This window comes from Ambystoma mexicanum, chromosome 1p (genome assembly GCF_040938575.1).
Source record: "Ambystoma mexicanum isolate Mex_15411 chromosome 1p, UKY_AmexF1_1, whole genome shotgun sequence".
Classification (NCBI taxonomy): domain Eukaryota; kingdom Metazoa; phylum Chordata; class Amphibia; order Caudata; family Ambystomatidae; genus Ambystoma; species Ambystoma mexicanum.
The window spans coordinates 152,316,559-152,323,351 of record NC_090921.1 but is presented as its reverse complement, the minus strand read 5'-3'; the positions used below and the strand labels follow the sequence as shown (position 1 = coordinate 152,323,351).

At 56.2% G+C, this 6,793-nt stretch overlaps 1 protein-coding gene across 1 annotated transcript in view; it reads left to right on the top strand.

Annotated features, from left to right (window-relative positions):
• Positions 1-3,209: 3,209 nt before the first annotated feature.
• LOC138567400 (monocarboxylate transporter 13-like) overlaps positions 3,210-6,793 on the top strand; it is a 391,669-nt gene continuing 388,085 nt past the window's right edge. The window contains exon 1 of the mRNA XM_069645566.1: positions 3,210-3,475. The gene's annotated coding sequence lies outside the window, so the exon portion shown is untranslated. The remainder of the gene's footprint in view (positions 3,476-6,793) is intronic.

Below are 6,793 nucleotides of genomic sequence, written 5' to 3'. Positions count from 1 at the left end.
CCTGTGCATTGAGTGATGGAAGCTTGCACTATTATCACCCATGCTGTACGTGGTCTTTTTGCTAAGGAAGCTTGCCGTTTTGCTGCCCATGCTGTCCCTGTGCATTGAGTGATGGAAGCTTGCACTATTGCCACCCATGCTGCACCTGTTTTTTGTCTGAAGGAAGCTTGCAGTGTTGCTGCCCATGCCGTTCTTGCTCAGCGCATGAGGGAAGCTTGCACTATTATCACCCATGCTGCACCTGTTCTTTTTGTGAAGGAAGCTTGCAGTGTTGCTGCCCATGCTGCACCTGTTCTTAGTCTGAAGGAAGCTTGCAGTGTTGCTGCCCATGCTGCACCTGTTCTTTTTGTGAAGGAAGCTTGCAGTGTTGCTGCCCATGCTGCACCTGTTCTTTTTGTGAAGGAAGCTTGCAGTGTTGCTGCCCATGCTGCACCTGTTCTTTTTGTGAAGGAAGCTTGCAGTGTTGCTGCCCATGCTGCACCTGTGCATTGAGTGGTGGAAGCTTGCACTATTGCCACCCATGCTGTACCTGTTCATTGTGTGAGGGTAGCTTGCACTATTGCCTCCCATGCTGCACCTGTTCATTGAGTGATGGAAGCCTGTGTTATTATCACCCATGCTGTACGTGTTCTTTTTGGTAAGGAAGCTTGCTGTGTTTCTGCCCATGTTGCCCCCGTGCATTGAGTGATGGAAGCTTGCACTATTGCCAACCATGCTGCACCTGTTCATTGAGTGATGGAAGCTCACACTTTTGACACCCGGGCTGCACCTGTTCTTTGTGTGAGGGAAGCTTGCACTGCTGCCACCCATGCTGCACCTATTCTTAGTCTGAAGGAAGCTTGCAGTGTTGCTGCCAATGCTGCACCTGTTCTTAGTCTGAAGAAAGCTTGCAGTGTTGCTGCCCATGCTGCACCTGTGCATTGAGTGATGGAAGCATGCACTATTGCCACCCATTCTGCACCTGTTCATTGAGTGATGGAAGCCTGTGTTATTATCACCCATGCTGTACGTGTTCTTTTTGCTAAGGAAGCTTGCTGTGTTTCTGCCCATGTTGCCCCCGTGCATTGAGTGATGGAAGCTTGCACTATTGCCAACCATGCTGCACCTGTTCATTGAGTGATGGAAGCTTGCCCTATTACCACCCATGCTGCACCTGTTTATTGAGTGATGGAAGCTCACACTTTTGACACCAAGGCTGCACTTGTTCTTTGTGTGAGGGAAGCTTGCACTACTGCCACCCATGCTGCACCTGTTCTTAGTCTGAAGGAAGCTTGCAGTGTTCCTGCCAATGCTGCACCTGTTCTTAGTCTGAAGGAAGCTTGCAGTGTTGCTGCCCATGCTGCACCTGTTCTTAGTCTGAAGGAAGCTCGCAGTGTTGCTGCCCATGCTGCACCTGTTCTTAGTCTGAAGGAAGCTTGCAGTATTGCCTCGCATGCTGCACCTGTTCTTTGTGTGAAGGAAGCTTGCAGTGTTGCCACCCATGCTGCACCTGTTCTTAGTCTGAAGGAAGCTTGCAGTGTTCCTGCCAATGCTGCACCTGTTCTTAGTCTGAAGGAAGCTTGCAGTGTTGCTGCCCATGCTGCACCTGTTCTTAGTCTGAAGGAAGCTCGCAGTGTTGCTGCCCATGCTGCACCTGTTCTTAGTCTGAAGGAAGCTTGCAGTATTGCCTCGCATGCTGCACCTGTTCTTTGTGTGAAGGAAGCTTGCAGTGTTGCTGCCCATGCTGCACCTGTTCTTAGTCTGAAGGAAGCTTGCAGTGTTGCTGCCCATGCTGCACCTGTTCTTTGTGTGAGGGAAGCTTGCAGTGTTGCTGCCCATGCTGCACCTGTTCTTTGTGTGAAGGAAGCTTGCAGTGTTGCTGCCCATGCTGCACCTGTTCTTAGTCTGAAGGAAGCTTGCAGTGTTGCTGCCCATGCTGCACCTGTTCTTTGTGTGAGGGAAGCTTGCAGTGTTGCTGCCCATGCTGCACCTGTTCTTTGTGTGAAGGAAGCTTGCAGTGTTGCTGCCCATGCTGCACCTGTTCTTAGTCTGAAGGAAGCTTGCAGTGTTGCTGCCCATGCTGCACCTGTTCTTAGTCTGAAGGAAGCTTGCAGTGTTGCCGCCCATGCTGCACCTGTTCTTAGTCTGAAGGATGCTTGCAGTGTTGCTGCCCATGCTGCACCTGTTCTTTGTGTGAGGGAAGCTTGCAGTGTTGCTGCCCATGCTGCACCTGTTCTTTGTGTGAAGGAAGCTTGCAGTGTTGCTGCCCATGCTGCACCTGTTCTTAGTCTGAAGGAAGCTTGCAGTGTTGCTGCCCATGCTGCACCTGTTCTTAGTCTGAAGGATGCTTGCAGTGTTGCTGCCCATGCTGCACCTGTTCTTAGTCTGAAGGAAGCTTGCAGTGTTGCTGCCAATGCTGCACCTGTTCTTAGTCTGAAGGAAGCTTGCAGTGTTGCTGCCCATGCTGCACCTGTTCTTAGTCTGAAGTAAGCTTGCAGTGTTGCTGCCATTGCTGCACCTGTTCTTAGTCTGAAGGAAGCTTGCAGTGTTGCTGCCCATGCTGCACCTGTTCTTAGTCTGAAGGATGCTTGCAGTATTGCCTCGCATGCTGCACCTGTTCTTAGTCTGAAGGAAGCTTGCAGTGTTGCCACCCATGCTGCACCTGTTCTTAGTCTGAAGGAAGCTTGCAGTGTTTCTGCCATTGCTGCACCTGTTCTTAGTCTGAAGGAAGCTTGCAGTGTTGCTGCCCATGCTGCACCTGTTCTTAGTCTGAAGGAAGCTTGCAGTGTTGCTGCCCATGCTGCACCTGTTCGTTGCGTGAAGGAAGCTTGCACCGTTGCTGCCCATGCTGCACCCTTTCTTTATATGAAGGACGCTTGCAGCGTTGCTGCACCTGTTCTTAGTCTGAAGGAAGCTTGCAGTGTTGCTGCCCATGCTGCACCTGTTCTTAGTCTGAAGGAAGCTTGCAGTGTTGCTGCCCATGCTGCACCTGTTCGTTGCGTGAAGGAAGCTTGCACCGTTGCTGCCCATGCTGCACCTGTTCTTTATATGAATGACGCTTGCAGCGTTGCTGCACCTGTTCTTAGTCTGAAGGAAGCTTGCAGCTTTGCTGCCCATGCCGCGCTTGCTCAGCGCCTGAGGGAGCACGGGCTGTACCTTTTCAGGGTGTGGGGCAAGTCTCTGCCGCCGTGCCCTTTCTGATGCTATGCAACATTCTAATGAATAATTGCGTCCTTCGCCCTCCCCGCCGCGCCCCTCCAGGGGAGTCGCCTGTGCCAGCTTGACACACATGTCCATGGAGAGCCACCAGCCTCCCGCTAGGCGCTTCGTCTTCGCCCTGTGCCTGGGGAGGGCTTTTATCACCAGGGTAACCAGGTGTGTTCTTCCTGCACACCTGACCGTGCAAAACAACAGCCGCTCGGATGCTCGGATGTCAGGGAGGTGCCAGCAGCGGCCGACGGCCGAAGGCGCAACCGTGCTGCTGAAGGAAGTGCAGGTAAGTGGGGGCACCTCCTGGGGATGCCCGTTTCCCTATACATTCTGGGACGGGTGGCTGGCACCATTGCAGAGTTTGGGGACATGCGGTCAGTGGGCATGGTTCTGGCAGGACCGGCTAAAAACCTCACGCCTGCTACTGGAGACGGTGTGTCGCGCCCGTGACAGAGAGCGTGACAGAAACGTACATGCAGGGAGCGTGCACCACTGTTCCGTGTGTGGTGTGGGGGTGGTGGGGCGGCGGCGTCCACTGCTTCTGCTGGGGACACCTTGACCCTGTTCAGTGTGTGAGGGAAGCTTGCACCACTGCTGCTCCTGGAAGCTTGCACCACTGCTGCTCCTGTTCCATGTGAGAGGGCAGAGGGGGGCTTCTGCCGCTGCTCTCCACCTGGACCCTGTTCAGTGTGTGAGGGAAGCTTGCACCACTGCTGCTCCTGTTCCATGTGAGAGGGCAGAGGGGGGCTTCTGCCGCTGCTCTCCACCTGGACCCTGTTCAGTGTGTGAGGGAAGCTTGCACCACTGCTGCTCCTGTTCCATGTGAGAGGGCAGAGGGGGGCTTCTGCCGCTGCTCTCCACCTTGAACCTGTTCAGTGTGTGAGGGAAGCTTACACCACTGCTGCTCCTGTTCCATGTGAGAGGGCAGAGGGGGGCTTCTGCCGCTGCTCTCCACCTGGACCCTGTTCAGTGTGTGAGAGAAGCTTGCACCACTGCTGCGCCTGGAAGCTTGCACCACTGCTGCTCCTGTTCGATGTGAGAGGGCGGGGGGGGCTTCTACCGCTGCTCTCCACCTTGAACCTGTTCAGTGTGTGAGGGAAACTTGCACCACTGCAGCTCCTGTTGCATGTGAGAGTCCTGTTCCATGTGAAAGGGCAGAGGGGGGCTTTCTGCCGCTGCTCTCCACCTTGACCCTGTCAGTGTGTGAGGGAAGTTTGCACCACTGCTGCTCCTGGAAGCTTGCACCAGTGCTGCTCCTGTTCCATGTGAGAGGGCAGAGGGGGGCCTTCTGCTGCTGCTCTCCACCTGGTCCCTGTTCAGTGTGTGAGGGAAGCTTGCACCACTGCTGCTCCTGTTCCATGTGAGAGGGCAGAGGGGAGCTTCTGCCGCTGCTCTCCACCTGGAACCTGTTCAGTGTGTGAGGGAAGCTTGTACCACTGCTGCTTCTGTTCCATGTGAGAGGGCAGAGAGGGGGGCTTCTGCCGCTGCTCTCCGACTGGACCCTGTCCAGTGTGTGAGGGAAGCTTGCACCACTGCTGCTCCTGTTCCATGTGAGAGGGCAGAGGGGGGCTTCTGCCGCTGCTCTCCACCTTGAACCTGTTCAGTGTGTGAGGGAAGCTTGCACCACTGCTGCTCCTGTTCCATGTGAGAGGGCAGAGGGGGGCCATCTGCCGCTGCTCTCCACCGGGACCCTGTTCAGTGTGTGAGGGAAGCTTGCACCACTGCTGCTCCTGTTGCATGTGAGAGTCCTGTTCCATGTGAGAGGGCAGAGGGGGGCATTCTGCCACTGCTCTCCACCTGGACCCTGTTCAGTGTGTGAGGGAAGCTTGCACCACTGCTGCTGTTCCATGTGAGAGGGCAGAGGGGAGCCTTCTGCTGATGCTCTCCACCTTGACCCTGTTCAGTGTGTGAGGGAAGCTTGCACCACTGCTGCTCCTGTTCCATGTGAGAGGGCAGAGGGGGGCTTCTGCCGCTGCTCTCCACCTGGACCCTGTTCAGTGTGTGAGGGAATCTTGCACCACTGCCTCTCCTGTTCCATGTGAGAGTCCTGTTCCATGTGAAAGGGCAGAGGGGGGCTTTCTGCCGCTGCTCTCCACCTTGACCCTGTTCAGTGTGTGAGGGAAGCTTGCACCACTGCTGCTCCTGGAAGCTTGCACCACTGCTGCTCCTGTTCCATGTGAGAGGGCAGAGGGGGGCTTCTGCCGCTGCTCTCCACCTGGACCCTGTTCAGTGTGTGAGGGAAGCTTGCACCACTGCTGCTCCTGTTCCATGTGAGAGGGCAGAGGGGGGCTTCTGCCGCTGCTCTCCACCTGGACCCTGTTCAGTGTGTGAGGGAAGCTTGCACCACTGCTGCTCCTGTTCCATGTGAGAGGGCAGAGGGGGGGCTTCTGCCGCTGCTCTCCACCTGGACCCTGTTCAGTGTGTGAGGGAAGCTTGCACCACTGCTGCGCCTGGAAGCTTGCACCACTGCTGCTCCTGTTCCATGTGAGAGTCCTGTTCCATGTGAAAGGGCAGAGGGGGGCTTTCTGCCGCTGCTCTCCACCTTGACCCTGTCAGTGTGTGAGGGAAGTTTGCACCACTGCTGCTCCTGGAAGCTTGCACCAGTGCTGCTCCTGTTCCATGTGAGAGGGCAGAGGGGGGCCTTCTGCTGCTGCTCTCCACCTGGACCCTGTTCAGTGTGTGAGGGAAGCTTGCACCACTGCTGCTCCTGTTCCATGTGAAAGGGCAGAGGGGGGCCTTCTGCTGCTGCTCTCCACCTTGAACCTGTTCAGTGTGTGAGGGAAGCTTGCACCACTGCTGCTGTTCCATGTGAGAGGGCAGAGAGGGGGGCTTCTGCCGCTGCTCTCCGACTGGACCCTGTCCAGTGTGTGAGGGAAGCTTGCACCACTGCTGCTCCTGTTCCATGTGAGAGGGCAGAGGGGGGCTTCTGCCGCTGCTCTCCACCTTGAACCTGTTCAGTGTGTGAGGGAAGCTTGCACCACTGCTGCTCCTGTTCCATGTGAGAGGGCAGAGGGGGGCATTCTGCCACTGCTCTCCACCTGGACCCTGTTCAGTGTGTGAGGGAAGCTTGCACCACTGCTGCTGTTCCATGTGAGAGGGCAGAGGGGAGCCTTCTGCTGATGCTCTCCACCTTGACCATGTTCAGTGTGTGAGGGAAGCATGCACCGCTGCTGCTCCTGTTCCATGTGAGAGTCCTGTTCCATGTGAGAGGGCAGAGGGGGGCCTTCCGCGCTGCTCTCCACCTTGACCCTGTTCAGTGTGTGAGGGAAGCTTGCACCACTGCTGCTCCTGTTCCATGTGAGAGGGCAGAGGGGGGCATTCTGCCACTGCTCTCCACCTTGACCCTGTTCAGTGTGTGAGGGAAGCTTACACCACTGCTGCTCCTGTTCCATGTGAGAGGGCGGGGGGGGCCTTCCGCGCTGCTCTCCACCTTGACCCTGTTCAGTGTGTGAGGGAAGCTTGCACCACTGCTGCTCCTGTTCCATGTGAGAGGGCAGAGGGGGCCATCTGCCGCTGCTCTCCACCTTGAACCTGTTCAGTGTGTGAGGGACGCTTGCACCACTGCTGCTGTTCCATGTGAGAGGGCAGAGGGGGGCCTTCTGCC